General features: G+C 42.8%; 1 protein-coding gene across 6 annotated transcripts in view; it reads right to left on the bottom strand.

The window, feature by feature from the left end:
* The window catches only part of lrfn1 (leucine rich repeat and fibronectin type III domain containing 1), a 200,294-nt gene that overhangs the window by 67,994 nt on the left and 105,752 nt on the right, over window positions 1-26,548 (bottom strand). Inside the window, exon 4 of one of the 6 annotated variants that reach the window (XM_053872376.1) lies at window positions 15,819-15,903. The exons of 4 other annotated variants lie outside the window; for them this stretch is intronic. The gene's annotated coding sequence lies outside the window, so the exon portion shown is untranslated. Of the gene's footprint in view, window positions 1-7,105; window positions 7,451-15,818; window positions 15,904-26,548 lie in introns of those variants that run through there. One more of the 6 variants, XM_053872380.1, reaches the window with a different exon arrangement.

Here is a 26,548-nt window from a genome sequence, read left to right on the forward strand (position 1 = left end):
TCATAAGTTCATGATGAACTGACCAAAGCACAGGGACATGGACCAATTATGTCTTTGTACAGGCCATTGTGTGGTTTTTTATACATATATATATATATATATATATATATATATATATACAGTGGTACCTTGTTTCCCGACCACAATCCGTTCCAGACGGCCATTCGAAAAGCAATTTGTTTGAAATCTGAATGGATTTTTCCCATTACAATGAATGGAAAAAGAAATAATGCGTTCCAAGCCTTAAAATAGTCTTTTGTAGGAGTGAATGTAGAGTGTCTGCTGCAGGTGGCTGTTCCTCTATGTGTGTGGCCGCTGCATGTGGGAGGGGTTGCCGAGTGAGTGAGGTCTCTCCAGAAGTGAAGAGGTGCCCGGTGCGTGTCCAGCTCTGAATGTGCGCTTCTGTGCAGTTTGGCTGTGACAAAGTCATAAACCAAGTCACGCTCTGTCCCAGACTCGCCTCATCCCTGTCCCAGCTCCAGCCCACAACAGGACATCAAACCCTGGAGTGAGCGCTCCAGCACCTCCCCTGTGACACTCTACCACGGTCCAGTGCGGAGACAGGAAAGGTTTTACACCTCAGCTGATCGGTCCAAGCACGTTATGTTTGTTTCGGCTTTTTTTCAGGGGCATTCGAGTTCTGGATTTTCGTTAGAAATCCGAAGCGAAAAAATCTCAAATTCGATATCTGGGATGTTCGAAAACCGAGATACCACTATATATATATATATATATATATATATATATATATATATATATATATATATATATATATATATATATATATATATATATATATATATGAGTGCAGGAGCTCCTGATGATCACACTGATGCACAAGACACGTGGCAGCTAGGATGATAACAACAACAACAAACATGGAGGAATCCCTGAACAAAAGCAAACAAAAGCATCTGTTTGCTTTTGTTCAGGGAAGTTTTTCACTACACAATGTCCAGGGTTTCCACTGCTCTGAATGGACTTGAAATTCTTATTACATATTTCCAAGACATTAAAAGTAGTTTAAATAAGGTGATATAAAAACATTAATATAGCCACCACTGTGATTTACTGTGCTACTGTCAAACTGATGCAAAATAAACAATATTTTGTTGTTTAAATGTATTGCATATGTTTTTTTTTATATATTTATATTAAAAGAATAGTCAGATTTAAGTTCAATGCATGCATAAGCTTAAACACCAAGGTAATAAGCAGTCTTTTTTGTCCTTAGCTTTTTTTACTTAAATCTTCCATCCATATAAGTCTACGACTTCATGAGGTTCATGATTAATATTCTGCATGAAAGAAATTATCCATGGTAAAGTATCTACCTTATAAATACTGTATATTGCTTGGCAAAAATAAGTGAATAAATAAATAATCGGTTTGGGCTCCAGTTACATTACGCTCCCAATGGCAAGGTCAACTGACAACACAGAATGACCATGTTACTGCCATGACGGCATGTTCCAAGCCGACAATGCCAGGATTCATCCGGCTCACATTGTGAAAGAGTCGCAGGTAAGACACCACTTTCATGGTTGTCAAGATGGATTTTTGAGATGTGGTGCAACTGGTGCGCCCCCTGGTTTTTGCTTCCTCCGGCCCAACCACAAGTTTAAGGTGCAGGGAAGGTCAAATGTCTGGAATACGTCCTCACAAGCACTGCCACCAGGCTTGTCAGCCGGTTCTCACCTGATTCATGGAACTAAGTGGTCAGGAGTGGGTGGTTGTCAACCTGCACGTGGTCCTGTTATAAAAAGCAAACGTCAGTTTGAATCTGAAATGACAGATCTGACATTTCTATGGCGCCAAGCTACTCACTTGTAAGTCATTCAGGAGTCTGAGCTAATTCCGTGATAAGCCTGTTAATTATGATGTTAAATAAGCAGATGTTGCTGTTTATACATTCGAACAATCATAAGTCAGTAGAATAAATACCACTGATGACGGAACCACATGGCTCGGAAAACTAATATCACCGTGATCGGTAACTGCTGAATGACAGAACGTCATTATTTACTGTGAATGTTGGTGGCAAACAACAGCTGTAAATTAAACAGTGCATTAAAAAAAAAGAGAAGGGTATTTTTCAAACGTTACAACACAGTCATTTGTAAGAGCCGATAAAGTTTGGACCTCACAGAACCATGTGGTTGCACTTGAATGGCCACCACTGAGTCTGGATCTTAACCCAACTTCATGATGTGCAAGTGAAGGATTTGGCTGAAGCTTATAGAAACAATGCCACAGCAAAAAGGCACAGACACATTGGCGGGGCCATAAATGTCCAGGAGGCCGTGCAAGAAACCACTGCCTCTTCTGTGTGGTGAGGTGGGTGAGGGGGGCCATGCAGAGACCTGATGAAGAACGCTGTCTTTATCGTTGGTAGGAAACAGGAGGAGGAGGAGGTGATGAAGAGGAGGCCCAGACATAAAAAGTGCCAATAAAGAACTTGGTCAGAGTCTAAAACTCCAAACCAGGATGTCTCCTTTGTGTCAAGACTCTACTTCAACATGTCACTTGCCGCCACTTAACTTTCCTTTGACAATAGAAAGGGGATCAACCAAGTGTTATCTTAGCAGGGTCCCACATTACCGCCCCATTTGTGAGGGACCCCATGTGACGACACGCCAAGGGAATCCATTTTCTTCAGAAGCACAGCAGCAAGGAGTCCAGTCAATCACAGGTCATATTTAAACAAACAACTACAGACTAGGGAAGTTGGGCTCTTTTCAGAGAGCAACTCCTCAGACAGTTATTTCAAGGGGGTTACCAAAATGTCAGTGAATTAAATGTAATATGAAAACATAACTACATTGTAAGTATTTTATTTGAATGGTAAATAATGAATATTAATGAAAAATGAAAGCATATTAGATCAGTGTTTTTCAACTGGTAAGCAGAGCGGATCCAGTTTGTCCAAGGTAGAGGTGGGCGTGACATGGATTCGGTCACATTCTTTCTATACACTATAGATCTATGCTGATGCGTAGACTTGCCTATCTATCTTTCCACACTCACACAGTGAGTGCACGACTACCTGTTGTTTTTAAACCTGACGTGCACCTCACTTGACCACACACCTTCACGACAGAATGATGTAAAGTGACGCCTTTATCGACACTCGTAGATCAGCTAAGTTTCAGCTGTTTAAAAGTCTGCTAAATGCTAAAAGCTGAGCCAAATATATGCGCCACAAAATATGAAGAGAGATAGAATAAGCATTGTTATGAAGCAAACTGAGGCAAAAAATGTCAACGATTCATCTGGAAATTCCCCAAACTCGAATAAAACCATGCAAAAGAGGGTAGATTAAGAATTGTATGGCAACAGTACAAGCCAGATGAAGATATCCACCATGTTTTCTAGTAACCTGTTAGGATGTCTCACACTGTTTAACACTCCTTCTAAGCAAAAATTGCGCTTTGACTGAAACACCTTCGGAGAAGTGCCTTGGGATTTGTTCAATGAACTAGTGTCAAAAGGTTGAAAAACACTAACATAGATAACCCTTACACGAGGTTAACTGACACCACTCTATCTTGATCGTAGCGTCATCTCACCAGTGTACATATTATGAAGGTGCTCTGGAAGGTGATCCATCCTAAACAACTACCGTTTCTGAATTGAAATCACTGAAACATATAAAAGACACGCTTAATAAACACTTGTCAGTCTGCGCCTCTGTTGTTCGTGGAACCCCTTCGATACATTTCACTTTGCATTGTCAACATTTGGTCTTCCGACAGTCTTCGACACTCCAGATTTGCACCATTTTCTTGACTTTTCCAGCCTGTAGTTTCTGAATCCCTGATGCAACGTTCTGTCACTCTTTCGTTTCTGTGCCTCCAGCTCATACGTGACCGCGCTGCATGTATCAGTAACTCCTCCCCCGTCCTTCACTGAACGTTTTGACCAATCACGCGTGAGAACAGCCGAAAAAAATATGAACCGACTCGTTCATAATCGGGAGCAGGCTCCTGTCATTCATCTTAAAGATCACTATCACACGCACAATCACACCTTCAAGCTGGACCAGGATCGTCTTGGTGAGAGGCTGCAGAGCGCTAACACTTCTCCGCCCACACCAAGGGAATGTTAGGATTTATGAATTCACAGGGAGGCGCATGCATAACCAGCTGCAGGGGAGAGTGGGGCGGAAAAGCTTGCTTAGTGTCGACCATGTATAAAGCAGGGGAAGCGGAGCCACTGAAGGCAACCCCACATGAGTGAGAGCTTGAGGGCACTCTTGATCAGGAACACCAGGAAAGACAAGCACTCACAAACACAACAACAAGACTGACAGTTTCAGACACAACCGCTTGGTCTCCAACCGACTTCACGTGTGGCATTTTCATTCCAGACCTCGAGGGTTCAACACCAATGTTAATGCTTCAGGTCGAGCAAGTACTGGCAGCAAGTAAAGGAAACATTGTGACGTGTTTCACTTCACATTTCCTCCGGCTCTTTCAAGCATGATGTGTGGTTGTCTGGCAGTGATTAAGAAGAGGTGTCAGTGAAGCGAGAGGAAACCCACTGCATGCAAATATCGCTCCCTGACAATGTTGTGAGGACAGTGACGGGCGAGAAAAGCCCCCTGTACTTGCCACTTGACGTGCAGGCCTATTATAAAGAATAACGGAGGTGGTCACGACACTGTGACAGGCGTGACTGTAAGGATAATGTTAGTGTGCGACACGATCTGTCGGAGGCAACAATACAGCGATTCTCGTCGGGTGTGTTTGCAGCCTCATTTTTAGTTTGTGTCGCAGTGGCAGTCGATGCAGGGAGACCTATCTTCTCATGGTAATGAATGGCGGTGGTGTGGTAATGAGATGCGTAACACATTGTGTTGCATATTATGAACAGATCAGCTGTGACATTAGGACCACCTGCCTCGTATGGTGCGCTTCCATTTTTGCCTCAGAATAGGCAGCGCTGATGTTAGGGGACGTCACTAGGTTGCTATGTGCCGGCTGCATCCATTACGATGACAGTTACAGCTTTGCCTTTAAACTATAAAGGCAAACACAATGTGACCTTAAAGTATCAAACCCGATCCTTCCTTTAAAATATCTAAAGCTCAAACGATTTTTTTAAATGATCTCTAACAAAAGGTGCCCTTTTTGTTTGCGCACCTGAAGGATCTCTTTTATGTTGCGAGCCAGCAGCAACAACACTGGAGAATAAACACAGAGTTTTCATGATCAAAGTCCCATCCAGCGACTCACACACATGAAGATTACCTCTTCCATATATGAATCACACATCACCGTATTTATTGGGGACTTTTTGCCGTCCTGTTTCAAACACCAAACAATAAGGTTGCGCAAAACAACAAATTCATGAAAAGAATTTTGAAAGTTTCACGATATTTTTTTCTGAAAAAGAAATCTCCAAACTATATAAACCAAGCTCTTGATCATAGATCAATAGATAGTGGTTCGATTCCTCTTTCCTCACCTGTCAGTTCAGATGAAATAATGTTACAGATAAATATTCAAAACATCTGTTTTGGTAGCAAACTTTGTATGAGTGGCACAGCCAGGAGGCTCTCTCAGGACACGCCCACTTGCTCGCCTTGTTCCCTTCACTGACTCAGCTACTTGGTTGATCCTGCCAAACACATAGGATAAGATAAACCCTCAACTCGACCTAAGGCCTTCGTGCAACCCACCCAATTTCGAGTGGCCCAAGTCTGTTTCACCTCACATGAGTCATCACTGGCCAGCTGGTGGTCAGCACCTAACAAAGAAGAGGCAGCCCCAGGAGATGCTGGCAATAACTGGATCAGCAATTCAGTGTAAAGCACTTGCTCAAATGTCACTGTTGACGCGAGCCAAAATGTCATTGTTATTCTTTTTAGATTAGACAACGGATTTACTCGCAGCAGACTGCACTTCCCTGCACTTTGGCTCACGTCTGCACGTGATAAATCTGTGACAAAATCTACCTCTCCAGGTGGAATCTGGGGCCAAAGCCTGGTTCATTTGTGTTTAAACCAGCATCATTTTTTGATTAAGCAAAACTGACTTGTGACAGAGTCTGTCGTGTGAAAACACCCTTAGTCAGGCAATTCTAAGTACAGACGGCTGCTGCACTTCTGCCCCCATATATCATCTATGAATGTTCCTGTCAAAAAAGACGCCACATTTTAAAATGAAATTCTGCAGTGGAACTACATGCTGCCTCATAATATGATGTTTGACACAAGGTCCATTTATGCTCAATGTTATGTACAGATCCAGATCATATCATATTTCTATTATTTCCACAAAGCTTATGGATACGGACCGAACGGAGCAGTACCACCAGAAACCATGTTGCTCTTACAACCCGAAACGTAGCTCTAATGAGACACGAAGAAGACATAACAATAATGGAAACTTTCCGTCCTCCAGTCGTGGTAAATTTAATGGCTTCACCAACCACCGCCTCTGACAACGTTTCGTCTTTTGTTCAAGAGGTACAAAAACAGTTTGGGCAGCAAGAGGCAGTTTGTCGCTGTCATAAACGTTTGACTCTGGGCTGCTCACTGGATAGCAACAATGAAGTTATGGGTTGAAATCACAGAGACACATTTCATGTTGACCCCTCAGTCAAGATCCTTGGCACTACATGTTGATCCGTGATAAGTGACTTCAGAAAAGAAAGTAGCTGGCATGTACATAATGTAGTTCTTGTCCTGCTTCAGAACTGGGTTGCAGACATATTACGGGTGATCAGAGTCTCATCATACTGTGACTCAATCCACCCTGTTCAACCTGGTGACCGACAGAGAAAAGATGAACGGATAGTTTAAGAAAAAAACACGTTTAAAAACAAGCGTTGTGCGTCTCTGGCCTCCAAGGCAAATCCAGGTCAGCGTTATTCAACTGAAAGTCCTGTTTCGCCGCAGTTTGTTTTTCACGGCTTCCACTGCATCCCCCTAAAACACCAAAATATCATGACATTCCACATTCAAGTAAAAAATCCGAGAGGGATTTGAAGATTTGTTCTTGTGCTGATCTTTTCAAAACCCATGTGATCCTTCACAATTCCAAGTTCAAGTTATGCATCATCTCTTAAGGGTGTATTAAGGAAATGTCAATTAACTCACTCATGTATTTCTCTGTTGATCCGTTTGTTAAGTTCAGAGGTAAAACAGAGTTCCTCAGCTCCAGTCGTTAAATAATACAGCTGTAAAAACACTCTTTCCTCAGCGCGATGAACTTGAAAGTGGTACATTCATTACCGTTAAATATCTCGTCCTTAACATTCAAAGCTGGAGTTTGCTCCGCAGACTTTAACCGAGGGACGAGTTTCATGCAGTTTGCTGAAAGTGTATATTCCATTTGATTCCCAGAATCTTTTTTTGGATCAAGCGTCTTTACACAAAACTCAAAGGATGAAAACGACTACAAAGTCCTTGCGAGCAAATTGAGCGGAGATGACTCAGCACTCAGAAAACATTGACAGTAGTGTTGACAGTGAACATGAGAACACAAAGACACGTTGCAGACTCAAATCAAGAGCGATTCCTCCCAGGATCTGACACAGTTAAAAGAAAATAGGTGTCTGACCACATATTTTCATTAACAATGAAGAGTGGTGACTAGGAATGATCTGATGAAGATTGTTGCTACCGATCACATGGATGGACAATGAAGTTTTTATCAAAATGATGAGACCTCCAGCGTACATCATGTGAAAAAATGAAGCATTAAGTCATTTTAATTCAGACATGTTTTTATGTACCTCTTCAAGAAGGGCAAAAAAATAGAAAAACTTTTCAGAATGCAGCAACTTTTTTTTGTCAAAAGGGCAGTTGAAAAAATGTATTTGTTGTGAGACGTGGCAGTTTGGTGAATCTCTTGACTCTCTGCTGAGTCTGTGATATATTTACATACTGGCCACTTGTAGCAGGACTCAGAGAGACAGAGAGCACTTCATTTATCAAAGTTTCCACTTAAAAGTTTCTCCACTCCAAAACAGTGACAGATCCGGTCGTTTTCCGCGTAAAAGACACCTGAGAAAGGCTGGTCATCTATCTAGTTTTAATAGTTATTTCTTGGGCTATTTACTGAGCATTCCGATTATCAGGCTCGGACCGGCGGGTCTTGCTGAGCGGTAGCTGCGCTAACAGCCTGCTGCTGAGGAACCAGCGGCCTCACTTTCATGAGCCTGGAAAACTCACTGTGCTCTGTCAAGTACTGGTGCTTTAAATGGCGTGTTTAATTGTAACGTACTTTCCTGCAAACTTTACATGACAGATTGGAAGAAGCACCACAGCAGTCATGCTGCTGCTGAGTGAGCAGCGAGTCGGGAGGAGCGGACGCGTCAGCGGGGCTTCATCAGAGTGCTCCTGTCACACGTGAACGGCTGTTGTGATTAGCAATAACAGGTCGTGATCGGCATTCACCGATGGCGCTGAAATCTGCCGAGCACAAGCCCAAAGGCACTGGAATAAACATAACCCAAATGAATTAAAATAGCTGCAAAACCATCAGATCTGTAGCCGCATACTTCACTTCGCAGCTGGCAATACTTCAGAGGGTCTCTCACAGAAAGTGCGTGCTGCGCTTGGGATTAAAATATGGTAAACAAGGAGCTCCGATAACAACAAAAAAAGACACTTTCAACACACACAGATGACATTAGCCGCCCTGAAACGGTACTCCATCACTTCCTTGTCAACCTGGCTACAACTTTGAAAACAAAGGAAAACCACAGCAAACTATGTCATATCGACCTTCTAAAAGGTTAAAACTGTGAAGTTGAAGAGTCACTGAAATCAGGGAATCGATTGTGTACTTTCTGCTTGAGTCAAACTTCCTGACAAATGTTTTAAATGTCAGTCCAGTTTTAGTTTGTTCGCACAGATTGGCTGCTGTCGGACCCTGTTTAAATGGCAGCACCGCGGGGGGGACGCGAGGGGAGCACTCGATTTAAGGTTGGCACACAGTATACGTTTCTTTTTGATATGATTTGGATTCTAACTTATCTCCGGGGAAATCTCAATTTATTGGTCGCCATGTGTGTTGAGCAATTGATGCATGTCCATCCATTCATTTTCCACCACTTATCTTCAGAGTACAGGGAATGTGACGGTGAACAAGAGCTTGAGATGTTACTCTCCTCCACCAAAGGGAGGATCTGCGAAACCAGACATTCAATCCTGTTCCAAATGAGAAGCCTGGTCACATCATCACGGTCAGAACTAACACTATCAACACTATCAACTTCACCAGCACCATCATCATCTTCAACATCAGCACTAACATTATCATCATCATCTTCAATATTATCAACACAACCATCATCATCGGGCATCAATTTTTTTAGTGAAACGCTTCCCTGGAAAAGGTCTTTGTCAAAAAATAAAAAAATAAAAATCGATCGCTAATGTTTGTGTTTACTATCCAGGTTTATGGATGAAAAACAGCTAAGATAGTCGTGTTTTGGTTTATACTTTGTGGACTCTCGTGAAACACTGTTGGATACGGAAAGCTCCAGCTCCTACCTTGAACCATTGTTGTCACTGAATGAAAACTGGGTCCATTTTACTCCAAATACCACAAAGGAATTAAAAAAAGATCCTCAAAAAGAGCGATTTCGTGAACTAAAACAGAATACATTTCAATTCTAAATGTGATGGACGGGTCACGGAGGGAAGCAGTGAAGGAAGTGATGTCTTGAGACCAAATCAGATCCCAGCCATCCTTTGCAACAAGTTTCAGTGATAAAAACCCGATTTATGCATCACTGACCGACTCACTTTAAAACTTCGGAACTCATGTCAGTCCAAAATAATTCAGGAAGAATCTGTTTATTGGACTTGGAGAGGTAAAATGAAGATCTTTGAATCACAAGTTTGTAGCCGAGCCAAAAACCACAGGTTCCCTCGCAAATATTTCAGCAGTAATGGGAAAAGTGGAGCCTGATGGTGACGTTGAGGGACTGTGTTTACTTCCTTTTAAAGTTATTTTAATGTGAAGCACCGTGCTGGACCAACAGACGTTGCTACTGGCCAAAGATGACTCACTCAGCTTCTTCGGCAGACAGGAAAAATGTATCTCCTGGGAACGTGAGTCACTGAAAATGTAGCAGCCATATTGCCCTGCTTATTACTGCCAATTAATTTGTGTGTTTTTTCGTTGCAACAATTGCAGTCAAACTCTGTAGAAACCCATCCTTCGGCTCCTGAACTAGTTCAGGTGGGTGTTTTGGAAAGGCTTGTAAGCAACACCCACTGCTCTAGATTCCGTGCACTTGGACACATTTACAGTGATGCATTATTAATACACTCCAGACTAAGTCTGCAGCACCTCCGATTTTTTTTTCTCTTCTTCTTCTCCAGGACTCTCATTGACTCCTCAGGAGCATCTGACAGTTGTAAACATGTGTACGGCGCAAGCATGGCTGAGCTTTTCATCTATAATGGATATCGAGTCGTGCGGGGTGTAACAAGTCATCTCTGGCGAGGAACTGGGACTCCATAAAATTTTGAAATGAGTGATATTCAAATATGTTCTGCATTTTCATGAATAATACCAGGCGCGGAGAGCCAGGAAATGTCAACCACTTTGAGTCGGGCCCTGTGAGATTTTATGCAATGAGGAAAGATGCCTTCTTCAATGTAAGTCACAGCGGAGATCCTCTTCGCCTGGTATTTAAAAAACCCTAGAAACAGTTTTATGCGGAAACCTTTGGAGAGAAGAATATATCAGCGGAGTTGAGCAGAGCCGTTCAAGTGAATAGTGATTCCTCATACTCAGTCACTAGAAAACTTGTGGTTCTCATATCATGTTTAAACTTTTATGAATATACTTTCCGTGCTCGGGTTGGTTTGCTACAGTAGTTGCAACGGTCGTACTCAGGATATCTTCTTTTATCACAAGAAGATCAAGTGTGGAGCCACAGACAGAAATCTTGAGCGACAGTGGAATAGGTTGGTGAGCACTTGAAGAGGTTCCATGACACAGTATTGAAGGGTCGATGAGGCTTCACGAAACAGTGTCTTGCACTGCAAAGTGTTTGGACTTGAACGACAAATTCATGAAATCTCACATCATTTCTAAACCAAGAGTGCCATCTAGTGGCCTGTTTCATCAATCCTGAAATACTGTTTCATGATACCTCATCGACCGGTCGCTTGTGAGCACTTGTTTCCAGGGAGGAACACAAGTGGCTCCGATAATAGCTTACAGCATGTCTGAAAAGGACAGGTGAGTGTAAGGTGGTGCCTGGAGAGGAGCTTAGCAGCAAGTTGTCCGAGAGACTAGGTGACAAGGAAGGAAAGAAATATGGAGTCAGGGAGTCACAGCACAGAAGTAACAGTAGTTGCAGGTTCACTTCATCAAGTGTGCTATTTAGTGAAGAGAGAAAGATGGAAGTAGAAAGAGAAGGACAGCTAGAGGTGAGAAGGCGGATTGCGAGGTTAGGTATCATGAAACAGTATTAAAGGTGGATGAAACAGTGTCCTGATCTTTTAGAGGCCATTAGATGGCACTCTTGGTTTAAAAATGATGTGAAGCTTCACTGAATTAGTTGTTCATACTGGTGACCATCTGGTGGCCTCTGAAAATCTGGACACTGTTTCATGAAACCCCATCAACCCATCACTTAGATCCGGCAAGGTGGAAGTGAGGGCAGCTCTGAAGACAATGCATACTAGTTTTCCCTGCACTAACTGGTTGCGTATTCCCACTACACCTCCAAGACTTTGGAAAACTGGCAACTCGTGGTGACTGTAGAATTTAGTGAGTATTCCTGGTGATAAAACGGTGTTGTTGTTTGGGATCAAAAAAGAAACTTTGCGGTTTCAGCTCATAATGAAAGTGCTCTGTTCTCAGAGGGCCAGTTAGCATGACAGACCATGTTACCCTGCTCATTCATCTTCTCCTGCAGGCCTGAATTTCACGTTGTCTTTAAACAAACAGCTGAAATCCGTTTAACATTGAACGCTAATGTAACTTCCTGGTGGTGGCTCCCGACATACACGCTTGGATAATTCTAATTTGTTTTATTCTCGTGCTTCACTGGGAGCACCTTGGGTATTATAATGGAATAAATAAACTTCAAGCCTTTTGGTAAAATATCATGGATTTAAAACACACAGTTGAAATCCTTCAGGGCAAAATGCTACGTCTGCTTTGTTAATGGCTTTTTACTTGTTTGTTTATTTTTGGACGGTTTCTTTTATTGTTGACTCTTCCATTCGTTCTCTGTCTCCTGAACCATTTCTCAACCGTCCAATATCTGGCAAAACCTATTTCAATAGTCTTTAAAAATCCTTTGGTTTGTGAAGGAATAATATAATTTAACTGGAATGACAGAAACATTTTGAAGACAACATTGGAAAAAGAACAACACAGATGATGTAACAACGGCAACACAGGAAACTGATGTGTGTTTTAATGTGATTTCAAAGATGTGTTGAAGTGGAACTCAATGTTCTTTGCAGCCTAAAGAAGTACAAGTGAATGCACAGCTGCCTTGGAAGTGCCAACCTTGTCAACATTAGAAACATACTGTATGTCAAGCCTTTGTTACTCATTGAAGAAAGGAAAAAAAAAAAATGTAAATGTTCTTGACGTGTATTATCAGAAATAGAAAACAGTGTTCTTTCAAATTCTGCGCCTTTAATATATGTATAATAATAGTATAATAATACAAAAAAAACCTTGGTACAAGTTGCCATACACGGTTATAAACAGTCACAGCATCTTCTATAAATGCAATGCGTATTAATAACTCATTTTTGATAAGACCTTCAAGTAAAACGTAACCAAATTTTGAATAATTGACTTTTATATTATTTATATTTATGATACACGCAAATTACCTTCATTCTTTTTATTTAGTTTTTTTTGTTCAAGCAAAATGAAAGATCATAAAATACACATCTATGATTTCTTTTTTACTAATAATTAATCTTAATAAACCTCACCTTCACCTTCCTCACCGTATCTGCCACTTATCCGGGGTCGGGTCGCGGAGGCAGCATTCGGAGCAAGGAAGCCCAAACTTCCTGATCCGCACAAACCTCCTCCAGCTCTTCCCGGGGGATCCCGAGGCGTTCCCAGGCCAGACCGGAGACATCATCTCTCCAGCGAGTCCTGGGTCTTCCCCGGGGTCTCCTATGCCCGGAACACCTCCCCAGGGAGGCGTCCAGGCGGCATTTGGATCAGATGCCCGAGCCACCTCAGCTGGTTCCTCTCCATGTGGAGGAGCAGCGGCTCCACCCCGAGCTCCTCCCAGATGACCCAACTCCTCACCCTATCTCTAAGGGTGCGCCCAGCCACCCTGCGGAGGAAACTCATCTCAGCCGCTATCTTAATAAACTATTATTATCATTATTATTATCATTAACCAGGTAATGGATTCCATAATTTTATTGTTAGAGAAACCATGTTTTGCCTCACACACACAATCCTGACTTTTTCCTGAATCTTGTCGAGTATTTAACACATTTCATCACAGCATTCATGTAAGATGAAAACTGAAAATCTTTTGAGTCTTGGTTCTAAAATGTGACTGCGAGCTGTGACTTTCTCTCTTCGGTCCTGAGGGGCGGCGTGTGACTTTGCTGAATCCACGCTCCACTTATCTGGGCGTGCTAAGGAAGCCTCAGATATCCACTGTATTTATCCGGTGAACGCCCTCTCGTTCCAGCGATCGAATCACGGTAATGGCAATTTTTATTTCTGCCCTCTCACGGGAAACACTCGCCAATTTACAGCACGGGGCGTCACCCAGATGTGGATGGAGAGCGGCACCTCCCAACTTAGAGAAAGTTAATGGAAATGGATATTTCATCGTAAAGTGCTGCCCTGGCCGTGTTATTCATCTGGCTTTCGGACGTTTTTTTAAGCAGCCAGCGGCGATTCTTCTTCCTTGTTTAAATGAAGCTTCATGCTCCACATCTTTTCGGTGTAAATTCCCATCAGAGGGAAAGTCATGTCCTGTCATAACTTGATCATCCACCCGCGTCACCGCTGTCCTCTTCATTTACCACAAACCTCAACTCTCCAGTCTATCTGGGCGGCTCAGGGTCCAGCCACGGAACCCCAGAGAATTAAAACCTCTCATTTGGCATTTCACCAAAGACACCAGGGGGAGGAAAGTCTGCATCCATTCATCCACCGACGTATGAACGAAGGAAATAAGTTGCTCGGCATGCCAGCCGTGTGAGCCATTTTCCCACTTCAGTAATTGTAACTCGGGCATGTGAGTTGGGAGGCTTGAATTGAAAGGTCACGCGTTGATTGTTCATACTTCGAGTGATGCGTCATGTTGCCCTTGAGCAACTCTGAGAGCCAAATTGCTTCTCGTACAATCATGAAGCAGCCTTCTCTCCATGTCCCTGTTGATAAAGTACAACCTTTACCTTTCGAGTTTGAGTCATAACTGTCGCTCCAACACTTCATCTACATTACAACGGGCGACCTGCGAGGATGTTTATAACCTTGTTGAATAAAAGTCGGAAACTGCAGCGAGGACGTGAATTTGTATGCTTGTACTGGCGGAAAAACGCAAGTGCATGTCTTCGATTTATTCAGATGAAAGATTCCAGGGGGCAGAAAAGCTGTTTGCACGTGTGACTGTGGTTGTCAAGGTAAAGTGAAAACACGTGTTTACCTGTTGGAGCTAGAAGAAAGAGACGTGGAGGAGGATTGTTGGAGAAACATGCCTTGTGCACATGCATTTTCAGAGCACAGTTTCCTTCATGGGGCGGAGTCTCTAGCTCTAGAGAATAATAACCAGTGAGAAAAAAATCTGTGTGTTTTACTGTCGCAGAATAATGTTGCCAGAGGCCGACCGATGTCATGACACCACTTGATGCGGCATCAAGAATGAGCATTGAATGGAGACAATGTTGGCTTGGAAGACATCAGTGCTTTCTTTTTTTTTCATCGACTAAGACAGTTGAGGATGTTTTGCTAAAATAATATTAATTAATATCATTACGGCTTCATTTTTAAAAACATAGAAACAGAACATTATGAATCAGCGGTTTTAAAGTGGTCTGGCTTTGAGAAATTAAAAATAAATAAATACAAAATAAGTGACCCACTCCTGAGTTTTAACCCACCAATCACAGTTTGTGCATGTATATATATTTATATATAAAACAGCTGGGTTTAAGTTTATTATATAAAATAAAGAAAAGGCAGCCTAAGGCTGAAAGTAATTTTTTCCAAGGTTCCAAAAACAAACAAACTGTTTGTGTTTCTGTTTGTTCCATACGAGGGCGTGTTAGGGCCACTTAAGAAAATGAAATAAAATAAAATACAGACATAAAAAATATCTGATTTAAAGTACTAGTATACCGTAGTACTAGTATAGTGTCTTGTGAAGCTATACTCGGGATCGGCTTTAGAATTTTGACACACCGCATATGGAATATTACTATGTTGTATGACGAAACATTATGACTTAAAATCGTGTAACAGTATAACTTTAAATCACATAATGTAACAACTTCAAAACTTGTAATATTATAACTTTAAATATCATAATATTACGATTTTAAATGTATTATTATTATTATTTATTTATTTTTGACTGCCCCTATTACGTCATCTTAGTTACAAAACGATAAAATTTCGGATGAAATGCGACAAAAGTCATAAATAAACGAAAAATAAGACACATGCATTAAGGTTATTATTAGAATTAGGGACAAGATTTTGCTCTTTTTCGCCCCCTCAGGCAATCTGGTGCACCTCAAATATGTGTCCCACCATCTACACAAACTCGCAGGAGAAGAACAACACTGGATGATATTATGAACCACACCCAGCCTGATCGCTAACACGAAGACTGACCACATTTGAACGGGCGGCTTCTTTCTCAGGCGGTGCAGAGCGGGAGCGTATTTCCCGAGCAGACACAGCCATTCATCAGAAGTCACTGTGAGCACAACAAGAGAGTCAAAATCAATGCAGTGTGCGACGCAGATCAACTCGGCACGCTGGGGAAATGGCACGATCACGTGGGGAGGCGATGAGGAGGAAAGCGCTCGGACAGTGTTGCGGACCAACGTGAGCACATCGCTCGCCGGAATCTTGCTCACGCTATTATTTGAAGATTACGAGTCTGCTTCTTGAAGCTTAAGCGCTTTGCTTGTTTATGACTGACGAAAGGTCGGCGCCATGCAATTTATCTGCAAAAGAAGACGAAGCAGAAACAAGAGCAGTGGGAATTTGATCCGCCTGGGTGCTGCCTTGTTAGCCGTCGAGTCTGCGACGGTGCATGATTAATGATCAGTGAGTGACTAAGAATAGGGACGCGCACGCGGTTGACAAGAGGACCAAGTTATTCCGAGTCACTTTCCCTCTGAGGGTGTTTGAAGTGGAAACTAAACTTGAATGCCTCATTTCTTTGACACACTTCTGAACCTGGCTGCTGAGCAGCAGTTCTCCTCTGAGTCTCTGCCGGATGGCTGAGCTCCTCGCTGCAGAGAAGATCTGAGAGAAGGTGTGTCTTAAGACAAAACCATCCAGATTTAGCATTCAAGCATAAGTCAATACGTTTCAAACTGAAGGAGCTTTTGAGAAAAAGATGGCAGAACAAAGTCCACCCTTCAGCGCAGAGCACACCTGGAGGATCTTCAGAGCGTGGGGTGGGGGATGAATAAAACATGACGACTTTACTCACAGACGGACAAACACGGATGCACAACAAAACTATTCAGGATTCAGGAGAGACCCGGGGAAGTGAAAGTGAGAAAGTGATTAAAGTGAGTATTGATCAGGCTCATGTTTTCCAAATTGACTTCAGGCTCTCTCAGTTTATCTGCAACTAGTTAGTCCGTAAAACAATTCATGACACGAACAAAGAAAAACAACCATTGAAGTCCATGGTTAAGATCATATGAAAGTATTATTTGCACTGAATAAGTGAGAGAGCAGGCCGGATGAAGGATACAGCAACATTTCGATTATGAAAAACAACATTTAGAGTTGATCATTTGTGTATTATTGAGGCAAATTTCTTCAGTGCAACCAAAGCATTTCAGTATGCAAAACAGCCATTAAGAGAAATAAAAATTAAACTTGCACCCAGTTTGTTCATGTGGACCAATTTAGTTCAGTTCAGGCAGCTTCCACACAAGTATTCAACATTCATGATCTCCGGTCCCTCCATAACAGTGACTATCCTCAGTGTGTTTACATTTTACAGCACTACCTTTGGTTCTGAATAGGACTGCCATGCTAGGTGTTAGCACCACCACGCAGACAGTCTTTGGCATCGTTCGTCTGACAAGCAATATTTCATCTTCCTTCCGCGAAGGTGTGTGTTAAAGTGTGATGAAGATCAGGTTTAAAAACCTACGCTTCTGACCAGCTTGTTCTCTCCGACTGCGTGTGTGGGAGGACAGTTTCCTCTACGAGTGTGAGTCGGTTCCTCAGCGGAGAACGTGAGCAAGACATACACAGTATCTCCTCACTTGGCAGATGGTCTACACCTGGGGTCTCGTATGACTAGGGGTAAGACTGGACCCCAGTCTTACGGAGTAAGAGGTTATTCCAAAGCATCATTGGTCATTTCTGGTGTTGCTATTTATTTCCATTGACTACTTGTTGGTAAATCCACTTCATGTCAATGTGAGCCTCTTGAAGGCAACAGAAAGAAGCTATAATAACAAGTCATCACCACCAATATGCATCACGTGGTTTGCACCGCAGTGGAGGCGCATGCTATCTGGGTCGAGTAAAATCAAAAGATAAGGTAACCATGAATTGAAAAGCAACAGTGGAAGAATGAGCAAAATTGCTAGCTACATACATGTAACTTGAATTTAAGTACCGGATCCGAAGGTAAAGACGAAATGCCACAGTGTTCTCTATACATCTCACAGTGGGTGCCCACGCCCAGGCTAAAATTCGGCCAGAAAACTGCATCCCGAGGACCGCAAATGACCAGCGGGCCGCAGGTTTGAGACCCCTTGTCTACACATTCTCAACCTTCACAATCTAATATTGCACATCACTCTGCTATAGAGTAAATGGGAGGCTCCATAGCAGAGTAGCAAGAGCGGCCATGATTTATGGTTTAGAGCCAGCGGTGCCGACACAAAGACAACAAGCAGAGTTCAGGATGAAGACACTCATTCTCTTTGGGAGCAAGTAGAAATGTCAGCATCAGGAAATTAACACATCAAGGGGACGGCTCATGTGGAGAAGTTTGGAGACAAAAGAGGCCTGACATTATTATACCTAATTCATACGACGCATATCTCGCTATGCTGTTGAGAAGGAGATGCATCTTGTCGCAGCATGACGCAGTCTTCACCCCTGAACAGACAGCTTTTCTTTCTCTCCCCCTCAGTCACAAGTTGCAGAACATCTGAACACTTAAGCTCAGCAGTCCCCACATGTGTCTCTCTCAAATAAAGTTTCACCAAACTTCAGGAACTGGCTGTGACAAAATGATAAAAGGAAAAAAATCAAACGCGACTGGCGTCTTACACTGGAGAGCGTTTTTGGCACTCATGACTGTGGGAGAAAACAACTTCATATTGTGAATGCTGCTCGTGATGCGAACTGAAAGCGTGAAATGATCCCGCTCCCCTCATAAATACACTGCATCCTTCCTCCAAAGATGGCCGCCTTCTCGCTCCCAAGCTTACAATATCTCAATAAGTAAAATACGGTGGAAAGTGGCCGGATATTACCGTCGAACGAAATGACAAGTGAAGGTTCAGAAGACCATCTGAAGCGGCCAGTGAATGATTCATGAATTGTTTAGATCGTTCTGCACTGCCAGCAGCCAAAACATCATAAATAGTGAAGGTGCAAAGTGCAGCGCAACGGTGAGCAGCTGTTGAAAACAGGACAAACAAATAAGAACAGACGTTAAATTGACAGTAAGTACAAGGTGAGCCATTCTAATAACCGGCCCAAAACACAGAGTCGAAAATACATCACAGGTTTCTCGATGGCAAAATGGAAAGTTGCTTAAGTGGGATGGAAACCAACCTGATTCAGCAAGGAGTTTCCTGAACTGCCCACTCAAGAAAAATCCTTTTTTTTCAGGAGAACATTTAGTTGCCATGACTCAGCTGTCAGCATCTAAAGAACTTAAAGTTCAAGATTTTTCAGTTGACTGTCAACAGCTGTTTTTCCATGTTCAGTTTTTTCAGTGCTGGAGCCAGTAAAAAATTCCTGGAGGAAATTCAGTCCACTTCCAATCGTACAGTCAGTCCATCCAAAGACAAACTGCAAGTCTGAAGAAACCGTTGCTGCACGAAGATGGAGGGATAGCGGAGCTAACATTAGCTTTTCACCTTTAAAAAACTGAAACAACCAACCTATAAGCTGTTCCTAGAAAGCCTGTTTTATCACACCAAACAGTTTGCAGTACTTCTAGGCTGATTCCCTGGAAACCCGGTGATAGAGAGCAGCGCTAAAACATTCATTAAAGACCTATAATACTGCTCTGCCTTCAAACTGGGCGATTAGCTCCCGCCGCTAGTCAGCAGCTGCTGCAGTTGAGCACACGGTAAATTACATGCACGAAGGCCGCGGGGAGTCACTTGGCCTTCAGGCAAAGTGATGGCGAGCCGCTGAGTATGAATCACTGTCACAACTTCCATCCATTTTTGCATGTTTCACAAAGCACACCAGCCGTTGTGGACCTGACAAGTGGTTTTCATTTCCTCACTTTTAGCTTTCAGAATAAAAGCAGCAGTGCGACAAACCTAAAAAATACAGTCGTACAAGTCAATACAAGATGCAACTCACCATTTGTTTAAAGTGAAACCTTTAATAATAACCCTAAAATTAAATATCATTCACCAAATATGCATGATACGTTGTAAAGAATTCTTCCTGTGATAACAACTAACACTCAAATATGCCCACTATATTGACGCAAACAGGGCTCAAACATTAATGTGGGAGATACAAAAAATGCAGTGATGTCAAAAAAAAAGAAAAACAGGATTTATTATTTTTATAATTGTTGTAAAATTGAATTTAATTATTGATTTATTTTCATTTAGAAAACTGTTTAAATAAGCAACTTCAGAAAACTTTAGAGTAAATATTGGAAAAAAAATACTATAGCTAATACAAAGGTGGGAAATAATAAGTATGTATTTATTATAAATTTGTTTTAATTTGCAGTTCTCCTTTAAAAAGTGCCGAAGACATAAACGGCGCCAGCACATTGGCCAAAAACCTTATCTATGCTTCTAATGAAAAGCAAAAAGCGGAGAAGAATATTTAAACGCATCCCAGGAAAGTGTGCTTTACTGTCCAAAGCATAAACACTACATGGTTCCAAACACAACCAACAAGTCTACAAACATTTCTGAATACAAACCTCAGGCATGAGAGCTTTTCTTTTCAAGCCAATTTTAGGCATTTCCAGCCTCAACAACAACAAAATCAGGCCACGGAATCCTGCGGGGACTGATCTACAGTTTTATCGCACCACTTTGCAAATCTACACGCAGATGAGCCAAGTTTAATAAGGTGCTAAAGAAAAGCATCAACTATTGAATGCAACGTTATATCCTTTCTTAAAAGGCGCCCGGAGTCGCTGTGAAGGGACCCGCCGGCTCACCTGCAGGAACTCGCCCTCCATCTTTGGCGCCGTGAATAAAAAATAGACAGCCCCGTCTATAGACGGCCGGTCATGGAGACGTGAGCGTTGAGAACCAAAGCATCGCTTGATAGAGAGGGCAGTCAGCCATCTTCCCTCTTCCCGGCTGTCAGTACGGCGAGGCTCACGTCGGCTTGACTGGAGGACGAGCTGTGAGGAATGATGACATGCTGTGCTGTCTTCAGAGAAACGTCCTTCATGGGCTGAGAGATCACAAACGGCGTTATTATCTCCGACCACTACTCCCGCCGAGCCACGCTGCGCCGCCATATTTACATGAGCGTACTTGTGCGATGCATACTCTATTAAGAGGGATTAAAGATTCAGTCCTGCTCAGAGGTCACATGTCTTTCTGCCATTTTATAACAGGCGGATCAGCGCTGCAGAGTAAAACCGCAAGCCAGATGCAAGCAAGCGTCTGTAAATGTGTGGCCATCGGGGAGCACCTGAATAATTTATCGTGCCTTGTGTTGTGCTGCACACTGAAGGTGGTGTATTTCAAACAAAGGGAGCAGGAATGTGGATTTCTGCTAATCGTTGTCTCAGCGCGACGTGTTTGCAGCGCCCAATTTCCTGCCCGCGTCGGACTTATTTCTCTAGATGTTGTCCAAACCGTGGACATGTCGGTGCCGGGAACTGCAGGCAGCTGCGGATGTGCAGCGCATTAGCGCGCCACACATCCAGCTGCTCTCTTCTTCCTCCTGCACAGGACGTCCCACTACGGTTGTCTCCAGAGATGGCGGGTCTCGATGACACGAATCTCCAGAGAAACTCGCAGCAGGACCCGTTACACATGCCACACTCGTCAGATAGCGTAAGTTGCTGTTTGACTCTTTACCAAAAAACACCCGCTGCACAGTCGACAACATCCTTCATCGAATTGTTTTGCTTTACTTTTAAGCTTTAAACTGCGGCAGACCCCTGAGGGAAAACTATTTATATCCTTGCAGTGCAGTGAGGCAGAGGTGGGCTTTCTGTTTAAGGTTGTCAAAAATGTCTATATTCTGAAAAGTATGCTATGCTGTTGATACTACTGTGTGCACACTCAGCAGGCTGACACTGGCACCCTGGTCATCATGGCGACCTCCTACAGGTTTGTAGAGACCCTATAGGTTAATACCTTCCAGTATTAACCTGATATATGATGTAGTCTGTCTGGTGGTCCGCATTAATGTTGGTTGTCTTGCTACTAGCAACTAAACCCACAGTCTGCTGTTTGAAAATCTGAAGTACGGTATGGTGGCGAGTATATCCATGAGGATCAAGTCTTGTGATGTGCTAGTGAGGCTTCATGAAACTGTCCTCACTTTTAGAGTCCACTAGATGGCACTCTCTGCTCAAAAATCTTTAGATTTGAACAACTATTTCTACAAAATCCTTTTTAAAGACACGATGCGTCTGATGAAGCTCTGAAAATGAGGACACTGTTTCATGAAGCCTCATTAGCCCATCACTAGTAGTCTGTACTGGTAGGAGTACTAGTAGTCAATGTTAGGCCTTAGGAGAAAGTGTTGCTGAAGTGGATATGCATGACTTCAAGTTCCACAGCTGGACTACAATCCAGTGAAAACATAATTCAATTCAACAACTGAACTGTGACTGAAAAAGTAGAGCATCGTGGCAAAATAAAACCGTAGGTTTCAAAAATAAACTGGCAGCCATTTCAGTGAAGCATCCACAGAAAAACCGGTGCGAGAATATGCGGCTGTAACGTAACTGCTGCACGGAAAAATCTAATGGACATTGGGGACGAAACTAATTGATGAAGCCTCTCCGGTAATGGCCAATGTTCCTGCCCTCAGTTATGTTATAGGATCCATTCAGAGTAATGCGTTTGAAATGATAGCCTCAACTCTCGCTGAGCGTGAAGCCCTCCGTCATCAGGGAGAGGTTCGAACTCAGCTGAGATCTTGTCGTCCGGACACTGCTGCCGAGGTGAGGTGCCCCAAGCAAGTCCAGTTGGGGAAAGGTTGGGGCAAACCGAGGGCGAGGGAGATGATCTGCCATAGAAAGTACTAAGAACAGTGCAGTTCTGAGCTGCTTTCTGAGCCTCTTGAATGAAAACTAACATGCGGCAGGACTAGTCCTTTCCTAAAAATTGGCTTAGAATTTCCCCTCTGCTCGGAGGTCTTCAAGACCATTCGTCCATTGAGCTCATGGAGGACGGGAGGACGCAAGCTAGTTCAGGGTGGAGGTGGCCTGCTCTGCCAGACAAGGAAGACACGTTTATAAAACTGTTCCTCTATTGTTTTCAGATAAAACACCGCAACGAAGTAAATGAGACTGTGGCTCAAGACAGAATGCCATCGTCAGCGAAGATGCTCACAAGTGCTGATGCGAAACATGTCCGCGGTGAAACACATCACAGATTTACTGAACCCATTGATTCCGTCTTGTGTATACTGGGTCCATTCGTTCTGACAAACATTATGAAAAACAAAAGTCTTGGCAATGAATACGGTTCACTTCAAAGGTGTAAAATATGTAGCACTGCGACGAGAATATCCTTTGCGTTTTCTTCCCCGCGCCTGTTGACTAAAATACATACATATTGCAGAATCAAAGTGAATATGATTCTGTCCCCAGTCAGTGGGTAGGATTCGTAAGAACTCGAGCGCCCGGCGGACTGACAAGCAGACGCAATCCATTTAACTGAGAGAACTGTCTGGAATGTGAGCAGAACAGGGAAATGCTTTATGTTCAGAAAGCCACGTCATGACAGACAGCTACTGGTGAGACCAATTTTTAATTGACTTATCAGTTTGTGAGGCTGCCGGGATGATCAAGCACAATTCTCCGCATGTGTTTTAAAGCGTTTTTCCTCGGGATTCCTTTCAGAAGTTGAAGGTCTCTGAGGACACCTCACTGCCAGAGTATAGAATGGAGCTTCTAAATAGGCTGTCGAGGGTGAGCGATTAGATCTCCACCCTGTCCATCGTCTCTCGCTGATCTGTGGTAAAAGCAGACAAAATAAGTAGCTGCTGTGGGAGGATACTAAGGTCCTTCCAGGACGACTGACTTGTCAGTGAATGCGCCAGTGGATGACAGCATAATCCAACTGAGGAATCCAGCAATAACTTGAATAGCACTGAGACAGTGCGTACCTCCGCCAAGGAGCATCATTTACACGACTTAAAACACTTGCCGTGATTTAAGTTGGCTCACGTCAAAAAGGAAGAGTCGACTGCTCAGCATGGACGGATGGATGATAGATAGATAGATAGACAGAAAGATCGATAGACAGATAAAAAGTAGTCAACAGAAATTCCTCTTTTGTCACGTCTGTTGACAAAGTTGAAAACCACACACGTACGTTAACATCACCTAAGACACGTGGAGAAAACGTCAACACATGAAGAACACAGGTAAATACTTAGGACCACATAACAATACTTAACAACAGCGATGAGACCAGTCGCTGAAGTTCAATTTTTCACCCATTCGCCAATCACAGACCAGATCTGCGAGTGACGTATCGCATGAGTGGGAAGTGGTCATCATCCAGACCAAGCCCCTGGAGGAGGTGGTGAAACTCAGCAAACTGTGAGCCATGCTGGAGGATGCTACATCTACCATCAGGTTCCACTCCACAATCGTGACTGAAGCTAGCAACAAACTACCGACACCTCGAGCTACAGCGACTATACAGTATGCAGCGGTGTGAACGCACCTTAAGCGGCTAAACGCCACACAAACAACTGGCATTACTTTCTTCTTAAACCCCGATGGGAGTTCACAACCAAAATGTAACCATCCTCATCCCATCAGTGTGAAATACATTAGGATATTTGGAGGCAGACAGAAACACAACCCCCCAGAGGTACAACACACTCAAAAACCAATTAAATATATTGATTCTGATACGATTTTGACAAATGCGTTCAGCAAAGCGAACACAAACAACGATGAGCGCAGATGTCATGCTGCCTTTTACAAATATACTCAGCGCTTGTGATGTGTTTGCTCCGGCAGAACTAGAACATTTCCAAAGATGAACAGAGAAAGATGTAAGCATTAAACCCAATTACCAAAGACAACCTGCTGACGCTTCCTCGCTGTCTCACTATTCTCGGCTCAGTTTAGCTTCTGACTATCCCCATTAACAAGGCAGGCAGGTTTGTCGTGTCGTACCACGTGTCACAAACTTCTGCAATTTGTCAGAAGCCCCCTGTAGGGGTGATGCGCTAAAAATAATGTAACATTGCCTGAGAAAGTCACAGACCTACTCAGCTGGGTGTCATTCTCACATGCATTCGAAAAATATTACACAAGTCTCAGCTCCACAATGTTCCTGGATGTGACTGAAGAGCATCTGATATTCATGTGTCAATGATAATTCTAACTGGTTGATGAAAAACACAAAGGCAGGACAGTAAAAACCAGTGATGGGCTGATGAGGCTTCACGAAACAGTGTCCTCATTTTCAGAGATCAGCACTCACGCACTCACCAATATTTCAACCATCACCCTAAAATAAAAAAGCAAGTGCAGGAGTTTAAACGGAATATTGTCTTCTAGCTCAGCTCTTTTGAAGTTAGTTACCTTTGTGTCATGGTGAGATCATTTTGCAGTTTTCAACTCTGCCTATTTTCCGGTGAAAATAGCGAGTAAACAAACTTCTTTCTGTACACAGCACAATGGTGCGCACAGTCAACACAAGCTTTCCAAGCTGAGTGCAGTTTTTTTCTTCTTCCGCTCATTGCTTCTTATCCTGACTCCTAACACATTAAAAATCCCAACTTCCACAATGAAATTGTATTATACAACAAGTTACCACGAGTACATACACAGTAATCCTGCCTTTATAAAACAATATGGACAAATATGAGCATATTTTCTTGATCTTCCATTGCTCATTCTTTCCTTTGATCCTTGAATAAGAGCATCCATCTACATATCTCACCACCACCTGTCTCACAATAACGTGTGACCCGCGTGTCTCCTCTTTGGGGCTTGAGGGGAATATAAAAACATTGAATGAGCGACTCACTCTTCTGCTACAGTTGGAGGGGAGAAGGGCAGAAAGAGAACATTTGTGCTCCTCTCCATCACCATAAGTTCTTGACCAAATATGTCTCATTTCTTCTGCCGTCCTGCCTTTTCACTGAACTGTAAACGCTGACAAAGTGGCCGAGACGGATGCTTATATCATGATTTATGGGTTTTATCTCATGAGGACGCCGTCAGATCAAGAGACGGGCTGCTGTTGGTGAGAGCGTCAATAAAAACAAGACTATTTTCGGCCCATGTTCACTTTGATATAGAAGCCAAGGAGTAAAAGATAAAAAAAAAAGTTAAAAAACACATTTCAGGATATTACTACAAATTTCTTTGCTAACATCTCACTCCATGGAAACTGAAGTGAATGAACTTCATTGCACTGTCATATTTAATACGTCCGGTGCTTTAGGTGGACCACTTGCTCTGAAGCACAATGGAAGAGATTTGAAATAAAGTTTGACAACCATTCACAGCAAGGCACTGTACGAGTGAAACATGCCGCCCAGGTGACTGGGCCTGAGCGAGCTCGGACATCTATCTAGCTGTCTATCTATCTGTCTGTCTGTCTGTCTATCCATCTGTCTATCTATCTGTCTGTCTGTCTGTCTGTCTATCCATCTCTCCATCTGTCTATCTATCAATCTACCATCTGTCTGTCTGTCTATCCATCTGTCTATCTATCTATCTATCTATCTATCTATCTATCTATCATCTATCTATCTATCTACCGTCTGTCTGTCTGTCTGTCTGTCTGTCTATCTATTCATCCATCCATCCATCTATCCGTCTATCTTTGGAGATGTTTAACCTGTTATTCTGTTGTACTTCCTTTTCATGTCTTGTATTTCTATTTGTTTACATTGTATGAATTTAATTCTCTATTTTTTTTTATCATATCCTGTTTTTCACGTGATTTTAAAATCTTGTCCCAATCATATTTTTC

Source organism: Synchiropus splendidus, chromosome 8, assembly GCF_027744825.2.
Source record: "Synchiropus splendidus isolate RoL2022-P1 chromosome 8, RoL_Sspl_1.0, whole genome shotgun sequence".
In the NCBI taxonomy this organism is placed as follows: domain Eukaryota; kingdom Metazoa; phylum Chordata; class Actinopteri; order Syngnathiformes; family Callionymidae; genus Synchiropus; species Synchiropus splendidus.